Source organism: Ailuropoda melanoleuca, chromosome 2 (genome assembly GCF_002007445.2).
Source record: "Ailuropoda melanoleuca isolate Jingjing chromosome 2, ASM200744v2, whole genome shotgun sequence".
Taxonomy (NCBI): Eukaryota; Metazoa; Chordata; class Mammalia; order Carnivora; family Ursidae; genus Ailuropoda; species Ailuropoda melanoleuca.
In genome coordinates, this window is record NC_048219.1 from 13,649,479 (window position 1) to 13,661,659 (window position 12,181).

General features: G+C 37.6%; 1 pseudogene; it reads right to left on the bottom strand.

The window, feature by feature from the left end:
- Positions 1 to 9,183: 9,183 nt before the first annotated feature.
- Positions 9,184 to 11,429, bottom strand: LOC100466152 (annotated as a pseudogene).
- Positions 11,430 to 12,181: the final 752 nt, after the last annotated feature.

Consider the following 12,181-nt stretch of genomic DNA (forward strand, 5'->3'; position numbering starts at 1 on the left):
GAGAGGGGCAGAGAGAGAGAGGATCTCAAGCAGATTCCCCACTGAGCGCAGAGCCTGACACAGGGCTCCATCCCAGGACCCTGAGATCATGACCTGAGCCGAAACCAAGAGTAAGTCACTCAACTGACTGAGCCACCCAGGCACCCCGTCTTTTCCTTCTTTCTTTCCTCTTTCTTTCTTTCTTTCTTTCTTTCTTTCTTTCTTTCTTTCTTTCTTTCTTTCTCTCTCTCTTTCTTCCTTCCTTCTTTTCCTTCCTTCCTTCTTTCCTTCCTTCTTTTCCTTCCTANATCTTTTCCTCAATTTCCTTCATAAGTGTTCTATAATTTTCAGAGTACAGATTCTTTACCTCTTTTGTTAGGTTTATTCCTAGGCATCTTATGGTTTCAGGTGCAGTTGTAAATGGGATCAATTCCTTAATTTGTCTTTCTTCTGCTTCATTGTTAGTGTATAGAAACGTAATTGACTTCTGTGCATTGATTTTATATCCCACAACTTAATGCATGAATATTTTTTTTTAAAGATTTTATTTATTTATTTGACAGAGACAGCCAGCGAGAGAGGGAACACAAGCAGGGGGAGTGGGAGAGGAAGAAGCAGGCTCCTAGCAGAGGAGCCTGATGCGAGGCTCGATCCCAGAACGCTGGGATCACGCCCTGAGCTGAAGGCAGACGCTTAACCGCTGTGCCACCCAGGCGCCCCCCTCTGAGCCCTCTTTTGACTTGGCCTCATCCTTGTGCCCTGTCCTCAGCTTGCCTAGCTAGTTTTAGTGAGAATGTTGCTAAATCAGTTTTGTGAGAATCCTCCCACCCTTGATATCTGATCAAGTTCTCGCCAACCTTTATCTAACTCCTTGGTTTATTTTTACCAAGAATCCCCCTATTCCTGATGTCTCCTCCTAGTAATTTTCCATTAATTGACCTCCTCACTCTCATTGGCTATAAATCCCCAGCTGTCTTTGCTGTATTCAAATTTGAGCTTAGACTCTCTTTCCTGTTACAGCAGTCTTGAATAAAACCTGCCATGCCATCTTTACAAATGTCCAGTGAATAATACTCTTTAACTTGGCTTCCAATTTTATTTTTATTTATTTATTTTTTTTAAGATTTTATTTATTTATTCGACAGAGATAGAGACAGACAGCGAGAGAGGGAACACAAGCAGGGGGAGTGGGAGAGGAAGAGGCAGGCTTATAGTGGAGGAGCCTGATGTGGGGCTCGATCCCTTAACGCCAGGATCACGCCCTGAGCCGAAGGCAGACGCTTAACCACTGTGCCACCCAGGCGCCCCTATTTTTATTTTTAAAAATTTTTTTGGCTTCCAACTTTCTATCTTCAGCCCAGCCTATTGCCTCTTTGACAGCCCTATCAGACAGCTAATTGGAATTTCAAACAAAACAGATCCAAAATACAACTTTTTTCTTTTTAAAAATTTTATTTAAATTTTAATTTAAATTCAATTAGTTAATATATAATGTATTATTAGTTTCAGAGGCAGAGTTCAGTGATTCATCAGTCTTATGCAATACCCAGTGCTCACCACAACACATACCCTCCCCAATGTCCATCACCCGACCACCCCATTCTCCCATCCCCCTCCCCTCCAGCAACCCTCAGTTTGTTTCCTATGATTAAGAGTCTCTTATGGTTTGTCTCCCTCAATGATTTCATCTTGTTTTAGTTTTTCCTCTCTTCCCCTATAATCCTCTGTTTTGTTTCTTGAATTCCACATATGAGTGAAAGCACATGATAATTGTCTTTCTCTGATTGACTGACTCTGCTTAGCGTAATACCCTTTGGTTACATCTACATTGTTGCAAATGGCAAGATTTCTTTTTTCTTTTCTTTCTTTCTTTCTTTTTGGATGGCTGAGCAGTATTCCATATATATATATATACACACACACAACAATATACAACACCATACCACATCTTCTTTATCCATTCATCTGTCAATGGACATATGGACATCTGGGCTTTTTACATAGTTTGGCTATTGTGGACATTGCTGCTATAAACATTGGGGTGCAGGTGCCCCTTTGGATCACTATATTTGTATCATTGGGGTAAATACCCAGTAGTACAATTGCTGGGTCATAGTGTAGCTCTATTTTCAATTTTTTGAGGAACCTCCATACTGTTTTCTAGAGTGGCTGCACCAGCTTGCATTCCCACCAACAGTGTAAGAGGGTTCCCCTTTCTCCACATCCTTGCCAACATCTGTCATTTCCCGACTTGTTAATTGTAGCCATTCTGACTGGTGTGAGGTAGTATCTCATTGTGGCTTTGATTTGTATTTCCCTGATGCCGAGCGATGTTGAGCATTTTTTCATGTGTCTATTGGGCATTTATATGTCTTCTTTGGAGAAGTGTCTGTTTATGTCTTCTGACCATATCTTGATTGGATTCTTTGTTCTTTGGGTGTTGAGTTTGATAAGTTCTTTATAGAGTTTGGACACTAGCCCTTTATCTGATAAAACATTTGCAAATATCTTCTCCCATTCTGTGGTTGTCTTTTGGTTTTGTCAACTGTTTCCCTTGCTGTGAAAAAACTTTTTATCTTGATGAAGTCCTAATAGTTCATTTTTGCCCTTGTTTCCCTTGCTTTTGGAGACATGTCTAGTAAGAAGTTGCTTCAGCCAAGGTCACAGAAGTTGCTGCCTGTGTTCTCTTCTAGGATTTTGAGGGACATCTGTCTCATGTTTAGGTCTTTCATCCACTTTGAGTCTGTTTTTGGGTATGGTGTAAAGGAATGGTCCGGTTTCATTCTTCTTTCTGTGGCTGTCCAATGTTCCTAACACCATTTGTTGAAGAGACTGTCTTTTTTCCATTGGATATTTTCTTTCCTGCCTTGTCGAAAATGAGTTCACCATAGAGTTGAGGGTCCATTTCTGGGACCTCTATTCTATTCCATTGATCTATGTGTCTGTTTTTGTGCCAGTACCATACTGTCTTGATCATTACAGCTTTGTAATAGAGCTTAAAGTCTGGAATTGTGAAGCCACCAGATTTGGTTTTCTTTTTCAGCATTCCTTTGGGTCTTCTCTAGTTCCATACAAATTCTGGGATTATTTGTTCCATTTCTGTAAAAAAAGTTGATGGTATTTTGATAGAGATTGCATTGAATGTATAGATTGCTCTAGGTGGCATAGGTATTTTAATATTTGTTCTTCCAATCCATGAGCATGGAAAGATTTTCCTTTTCTTTGTGTCTTCCTCAATTTCTTTCATGAGTATTCTATAGTTTTCTGAGTACAGATCCTTCACCTCTTTGGTTAGGTTTATTCTTAGGTATCTTATGATTTTGGGTGCAACTTCTCTTTCTTTTGTCTCTTTGTTGGTGTATAGAAATGCAACTTATTTCTGTGCATTGATTTTATGTCCTGCCACTTTACTGAATTCCTGCATGAGTTCTAGCAATTTTGGGGTGGAGTCTTTTGGGTTTTCCACATAGAATATCATGTCATCTGTGAAGAGTGAGGGTTTGACTTCTTTGCCAATTTGGATGCCTTTTATTTCTTTTTGTTGTTTGATTGCTGAGGCTAGGACTTCTAGTACTATGTTGAACAGCTGTGGTGATAGTGGATATCCCTGCCATGCCCCTGACCCTTGGGGAAAAGCTCTCAGTTTTCCCCCTTTGAGAATGATATTCACTATGGGCTTTTCGTAGATGGCTTTTATGATATCGAGGTATATTCCCTCTATCCCTACACTGTGAAGAGTTTTAATCAAGAAAGGATGCTGTACTTTGTCAAATGTTTTTTCTGCATCTATTGAGAGGATCATATGATTCTTGTCCTTTATTTTATTAATGTAGTGTATCACACTGATTGATTTGTGGATATTGAACCACCCTTGCAGCCCAGGAATAAATCCCATTTTGTTGTGGCAAATAATCCTTTTAATGTACTGTTGGATCCCATTGGCTAGAATCTTGTTGAGTATTTTGGCATCCATGTTTATCAGGGATATTGTTCTGTAATTCTCCTTTGTGGTGGGGTCTTTGTCTGGTTTTGGGATCGAAGTAAAGCAGGCCTCATAGAAAGAGTTTGGAAGTTTTCCTCCCATTTCTATTTTTTTTTTTTTTGAAACAGCTTCAGAAGAATAGATATTAATTTTTCTTTAAATGTTTAGTACAATTACTCTGGGAAGCCAAATGGCCCTGGATTCTTGTTTGTTGGGAGATTTTTGATTACTGCTTCAATTTCCTTGCTGGTTATGGGTCTGTTCAGGTTTTCTATTTCTTCCTGTTCCAGTTTTGGTAGTTTATATGCCTCTAGGAATGCATCCATTTCTTCCAGATTGCCTAATTTGTTGGCATATAACTGCTCATAATATGTTCTTATAATTGTTTGTATTTCTTCAGTGTTGGTTGTGATCTCTCCTCTTTCACTCATGATTTTATTTACTTGGGTCCTTTCTCTTCCTTTTGGTAAGTCTGGTCAGGGGTTTATTGATCTTATTAATTCTTTTAAAGAACCAACTCCTAGTTTCATTGATCTGTTCTACTGTTCTTTTGATTTCTATTTCATTGATTTCTGCTCTAATCTTTATTAATTCTCTTCTCCTGTTGGATTGAGTCTTTATTTACTGTTCTTTCTCCAGCTCCTTTAGGTGTAAGGTTAGGTCGTGTATTTGAGACCTTTCTTTTTCCTTGAGAAAGGCTTATATTGCTATATACTTTCCTCTTAGGATCACCTTTGCTGCATCTCAAAGGTTTGTGGGGTTTTTTTTTTAAAGATTTTATTTATTCATTTGAGAGAGAGAGAGAGAGAGAGACATAGAGAGCACGCAGGGGGAGAGGCAGAGGGAGAGGGAGAAGCAGACTCCCCACTGAGCTGGGAACCTGACATGGGACTCAGTCCCAGGACCTGGAGATCATGACCCAAACCAAACGCAGACGCTTAACCATCTGAACCACCCAGGTGCCCCATGCATCCCAGAGGTTTTAAATAGATGTGTTTTCATTTTCATTTGTTACTATGACTTTTTAAAAATCCTTCTTTAATTTCCTGGTTGACCCATTCATTCTTTAGTAGGATGCTCTTTAGCCTCCATGTATTTGAGTTCTTTCCAAATTTCCTCTTGTGATTGAGTTCCAGTTTCAAAGCATTGTGGTCTAAAATATGCAAGGAATGATCCCAATCTTTTGGTACCAGTTGAGACCTGATTTGTGACTCAGCATGTCATCTATTCCGGAGAATGTTCCATGTGCACTCGAGAAAAATGTGTGTTCTGTTGCTTTAGGATGGAATGCTCTGAATATATCTGTGAAGTCCATCTGATCCAGTGTGTCATTCAAAACCCTTGTTTCTTTGTTGATCTTCTGCTTAGATGATCTGTCCATTGCAGTGAGTGGGGTGTTAAAGTCCCCTACTATTATTGTATTATTATCGGTGTGTTTCTTTAATTTTGTTATTAATTGGTTTATATAATTAGCTGCTCCCATGTTAGGGGCATAAATATTTACAATTGTTTGAGCTTCTTATTGGATAGACCCTTTAATTATGATATAGTGCCCTTCCTCATCTCTTATTATAGTTTTTGGCTTAAAATCTAATTTGTCTGATGTAAGGATTGCCACATCAGCATTTTTTAATATCCATTAGCATGATAAATGCTTTTCCACCCCCTCACTTTAAATCTGGAGGTGTCTTTGGGTCTAAAATGAGTGTCTTGCAGACACCATATCGATGGGTCTTGCTCTTTTAGCCAATCTGATACCCTGTGTCTTTTGATTGGGGCATTTAGTCCATTTATATTCAGAGTTACTAATGAAAGATATGAATTTAGTGCCATTGTATTACCTGTAAAGTCATTGTTTCTGTGTATTGTCTCTGTTCCTTTCTGGTCTATGTTACTTCTGGACTCTCTCTTCGCTTAAAGGATCCCTTTTAATATTTCTTGCAGGACTGGTTTAGTGATCACAAATTTTTTTAGTTTCTGTTTGTCCTGGAATCCTTTTATCTCTCCTTCTATTTTGAATAACATCCTAGCTGGATAAAGTATTCTTGGGTGCATATTTTTCTCATTTAGCACCTTGAATATATCATGCCAGTCCTTTCTGGCCTTCCAGGTCTCTGTGGATAGGCCTGCTGCAAGTCTAATGATTCTACCCTTATAGGTTATGGACCCCTTTTCCTGAGCTGCTTTCAGGATTTTCTCTTTGTCTCTGAGATCTGCAAGTTTCACTATTATATGTTGGGGTGTTGACCTATTTTTATTGATTTTGAGGTGGGTTCTCTGTGCCTCCTGGACTTGAATGCCTGTTTCCTTCCCCAGATTAGGGAAGTTCTCTGTTACAATTTGCTCCAATATACCCTCTGCCTCCCTCTCTCTCTCTCTCCTCTTCTTCTGGGACCCCAATTATGCTAATATTGTTTCACTTTGTGATATCACTTCTCTCTCGAATTCTCCCCTCATGATCCAGTAGTTGTTTATCTCTCTTTTTCTCGCTTCTTTATTCTTCACCCTTTTGTCTTCTACATCATACATTCTCTCTTCTGCCTCATTTATCCTAGCAGTTAGAGCTCCCATTTTTTATTGCATTTCGTTAATAACCTTTTTAATTTTGACTTGATTAGATTTTAGTTCTTTTATTTCTCCAGAAAGGGCTTCCCTAGTGTCTTCTATGCTTTTTTCAAGCCCAGTTAGCATCTTTATAATTGTTATTCTGAACTCTAGTTCCAACATCTCACTTATATCCATATTGATTAGGTCTCTGACAGTCAGTACTCCCTCTTGTTTGTTCTCTTTTTTGTGGTAAGTTTTTTCCTCTTGTCATTCTGTCCAGAAAAGAATAGATGAATGAGAGAACAAAACACTAAAATGGCAACAATGACCCCAGAGAAATATACACCAAACACATCAGAAGAGACGTGAAACAAACAAACAAAAATTAAAAAAAAAAAAAGAGAATATAATCAGATAGGTGAACAGAACAGAGCGATACACTGGTTCCTGTGTGTATTTTGGTCTGTTTGTTAGAAAACTAGATCCCAAAATTGTAAAGAAAGAAAAACTTATATATCTTATATATGTATAAAATTAGATACAAAGAAAGGATAGACTATAACTGTAAAAATGAAAATTAAAAGAAGGAATATAAAAAAGACAGGTGAACGAACAAAACAGTACACTATATCCTGAATGTATTTTGGTTGGTTTGTTAGAGGAAACTACATCTCAAAATTGTAAAGAAAGAAAAATTTATATGTATATAAAATAAAATTAAATACATTGAAAGGATAGAATGTAACTGTAAAGATGAAAATTTTAAAACCTTAACCAAAAAAAAAAAAAAAAGAGAGAGAGAGAGAGAGAGAAGAAGAAGAAGAAGAAAGAGAGAATACGATCAGACAGGTGAAGAGAACAGAGCCATACACTAGATTCTCGGTGTATTTTGGTTTGTTTGTTAGAAGAAACTGCATCCCAAAGTTGTAGAGAAAGAAAAACGTATATATATACAAAAATAAAATTATTATTTTAAAAATATTTTATTTATTTATTTGACAGAGAGATAGAGAGAGAGAGCACAAGCAGGGGGAGTGGCAGAGAGGGAGAAGCAGGCTTCCCGCTGAGCAGGGAACCCGATGCAGGACTCGATCCCAGGACCCTGGGATCATGACTTGTGCCGAAGGCAGATGCTTAACTGACTGAGCCTCCCGGGTGCCCCACAAAAGTAAAATTAAATACAATGAAAGAATAGAATGTAACTGTGAAAATGAAAATTAAAAAAGCTTTTTTAAAAAGAGTTGATAAAATAAGAAATTGGTTGAAAAAGGAAAGAGAAAAAAATTAAAATTGAAAGACTAAAGAATCATGGGGAAAAAAACAGGAATTCTATATACTATTTCCCCTAGCGCTGGAGTTTTGCAGTTCTCTGTGATCGGTAAACTTGGTCTTATCTTATTCTTTTGGTTTTTTTCTGTTTATTATTAGTCTCCCTTCAAGACTGTGAGCTGCATGAGGTGAGGAACCCCACTTCTCTGGCTCACCCTTGGATCCCCATTACCTAGCCCAGGGTTTGTCACATGGCAAATACTCAATAATAGTTGCTAAAAAAATTCAGTAACATATAAGTCCATGAATATTTTCATATTAACTTAATAGACTCTAAAGAACCATAAAAGTCATCTGACGTTACCTTTTTCATCATTTCAAACTTACTTCAGTACCTTTAGAGCCTGGAGCTCACTACTTCCTGAGAACCCTTCCCTTTGAATGAGTCTGGACATTAGAAAGGTCTTTCTAAAATCAGTATTTCCCCCAACCTATAGATAAAGAAGTCTTGTTTTGGGCTGGGAAGGAAGTCAAAGGGATTGGGCATTTTTTGAGCTCTTAAAGTGCCAGGCACAGTGTTAGGTGCTCTCCATTCATCAACTTCTTTGATAGTTTCAATAACCCTAGGAAACAGTGTCATCTCCATTTCACAGATGAGAAAGCTGAGGTTCAGAGAGATGAGGTGACTTGCTCAATGTCACATGGCCTTATAGAATTGAAATTTGAGAATTACACTATAGAATTGGAATTCAAATCTAGATTTATCTCATTCCCTAATTCATTCGCTTTATTTCATCTTGAAGAAGAGAGAAAAAAATCCAGTGTCCCAGTTAAAAAGTATAGTAGAAACAAAGGCTGGAAGTAAAAGCAAACATACTAATTGATTTGTTTGTCAAAGCCTCATGCACTGCCCTCTTAGTAGCTGTGCCATCCCATAGAGATGGCAAAATCAAATAGAGTTGCCAAATATAGTTGGCAAGTCTCTCTAGTCCTGGACCTAGATCATGAATATGTAGGAAGCTGCCTGCTTGCAAAATACAAAAGAGAGCCACTTTTTTTTTTTTAAGTTCCAGGAGTTCTTTTATTGTTTGACTGACAGAACTACAAAACCAGGCAGAGAAGTCCCCAAGGAACTGATGGTCATGCTGCATTGTTGTTTGCCCTCTGGGCCTTCATCTTCTAAGCATTTATTATTTTTCTTTTATAGATATTAGACATTTATTTTTACCACAAATGCAATCCAAGTGTTAATAAATAAATGTATTATCTTTTAACATCTACCCCCACCATGTGCTATGTGCTAAGAGCTAAGTGTCCCTTCAAGCCTATGTGGCCATAGCTTTCCCACCTACGGATTTAAAAACATACCATAACTTACCTTCTGAAATCCCTTCTTGAACTATAGCTCATTCTGTTAAAGAAATCCTGAGAAAGAAGTCTTTTTGATATTGTCAATAGTTTCCAAAAGGTGAGGATGGTAACTGGCTGAAGGCAACTGAGAGGGGTCTTCGGCAAACAGGACCATTGGGAAATCACGCAGAGGCAAATCTTGTCAACAAGATACCAGCTCCTATAATTAAAGCTAGAATGTCTCCCATTGCTGATGACCCAACCATGGCCACTGGTTCATTTCTTGCTGCCAGTATGGCTCCTCTGGAGGAACACTTGTGAAGGAGCTCCGGGGATCTTCTTTCCCTCTGACTTGAACCATACTGCAGTCAGTCATGAAAAATAAACCTCCCCAAACTGCAAAGCTACCTCCCAGCTACAGAGCCCTGGTTTTAATATCTGTGAAATTCCCTTGTAGTCTGTGGTTTATTCCCACTGGAGAATTGTGAAAACCTTTGAGTGCCTGAAAGATACCACCACCTATGGTATCCATGGTAAAGACTCCACCACAATCATCCACATATATTCCTCCATCTTGACTCCACACCCACACACAAAAACAAACCCATTTTTAAAGTTTTTATTAAAATTCCAGTTAGTTAACATACAGGGTGATATTAGCTTAGTGATTCCACACTTCCATACAACACCCAGTGCTTTTTCACAGCAAGTGCACTCCTTGATCCCCATCACCTATTTCATCCATCCCCCCCACCCCCCCAGAATCATTAGTTTGTTAAAAGAGGGCTACTTCTTAAAAAAAAAAAAAGTCACTTCTATTAAACATCATACTGGAGGTTTAGGGAAATGAAATAAGAATATAAAAGAAAAAACATCCATATTGGAAAAGAGAAAGTTAAAACTATCTCTGTTTGCAGATAACATGATCTTATATATAGAAGATGCTAAAAAAATCCACATACACAAACATGAACTGCTAGAAGTAATACACAAATCCAGTAAGGTTATGGATGTAAGATTAATATAAAAAATCAATTGTATTTCTATATATTAGCAATGAACAATCCATAAATGAAATTAAGATGACAATTCTATAATAGCACCAAAAAGAACAAAATACGCAGGAATAAATTTAACCAAAGAAGTATAAAATTTGTACTCTGAAAACTACAAAACATTGTTGAAAAAAATTAAAGCAGACCTAAAGAAATGAAAACATATCCTGTGTTTTTGGACAGTAGTATTTAATACTTTCAAAATGGCAATAATCCCCAAATTAATCAGCAGATTAAATATAATCCCTATCAAAATTCCAACTGTCTTTTTTTTTTTTTTTTTTTTTNTTTTTTTTGCAGATGTGGACAAGCTGATCCTAAATTTCATCTGGAAATGCAAGAGACCCAGAATAGCCAAAACAATCTTGAGAGAACAAATTTGGAGGACTGACACTTCCTGATTTCCAAGCTACAAAACTATAGTAATCAAGACAGTGTGATACTAGCGTAACAAAAGACAGATTGACAGAATAGAATTGAGAGTCCAAAAATAAACCCTTACATTTGCAGTTGATTGATTCTGACAAGGGTTGTAGAACATGGGGGAAAGAGGTCTTAAACAAATGGTACTTGGACAACTGTATCTATATGCAAAAGACTGATTTGAACCCTACCTCCCCTCATATACAAAAGTAAACTCCAAATAGATCAAAGACCTAAATGTAAGTGCTAAAACTATAAAATGCTTAACAGACAACATGGGAATAAATCTTCATGACTTTAGATTAGGTTTCTTAGATATGATAACAGAAAAGCACAAGCAATCAGAGAAAAATTAGGCTGTTGAAATTAAAAACTTCTGTGCTTCGGGGGCACCTGGGTGTCTCAGTCAGTTGAGTGTCCAACTCTTGATTTTGGCTCTGGTCATGATCTCAGAGTCCTGGGATCGAGCCCCAGGTCAGTCTCCACACTCAGCAGGGAATCTGCTTGAGGATTTCTCTCCCTCTCCCAATGCCCCTGCCCACCTCAAATAAATAAATAAATCTTTAAAAAAAACAAAAAGAACAGAAGATTTGAATCAACATTTCTCCAAAGAAGCTATACAAATAGACAACAAGTACATAAATAGATGCTTGACATCATCCGTCCTTAGGGAAATGCAAACCAAATACACAATGAGATACCACCTCATATCCACGAGGATAGGTATAATTTTTTAGAATTTGAAAATAACAAATATTGGCAAGAAAGTGGAGAAATTAGAGCACTCACACATTGCTGATGGGAATATAGAATAGTGTAGCCATTGTCGAAAACATTTCCTCAAAAATTTAAACATAGAGTTATCACATAACCTAGCAATTCTACTCCTAGGTACATACCCAGAAGAATTGAAAAGTTATATATTCACACAAAACTTATATGTATCCACACAAAAACTTGCACTTGGGTGTTCATAGCAGTATTATTATAGCCAAAAAATGGAGACAACCCAAATGTCCCTCAACTGATGAATGGATCAAGAAAATATTGTGTATGTATGCAATGGAATATTATTCAGCCTTAAAAGCAATGGAGTAGTGGGGCACCTGGGTGGCTCAGTCAGTTGAGCATCCAACTCTTGATCTCAGCTCAGGTCTTGATCTCAGGGTCATGAGTTCAAGCCCTGCATTGGGCTGCGTGCTGGGCATGGAGCCTACTTAATAATAATAAAAAAAAGCAATGAAGTATTGATGCATGCTACAATATGGATACACCTTGAAAACATTATGTTAAGTGAAAGAGCACATACTGTATTATTCCATTTATATGAAATGTCAAGAATAGGCAAATCCATAGAGACAGAAAGTAAATTAGTGGTTTCCAGGGGCTGGGGTATAGGGTTTCTTTTTGGATGATGAAAATGTGCTGGAATTGAATAGTGGTGATGATTGCACAACCTTGTGAATACACTAAAAAACCACTGAATTTTACACATTAAAATGGCGAATTTTACCGTATGTGACTTTTATCTTAATTTAAAAAATGCAAAAGAGCAAGGCTGCCAGTAGAGTAGAGC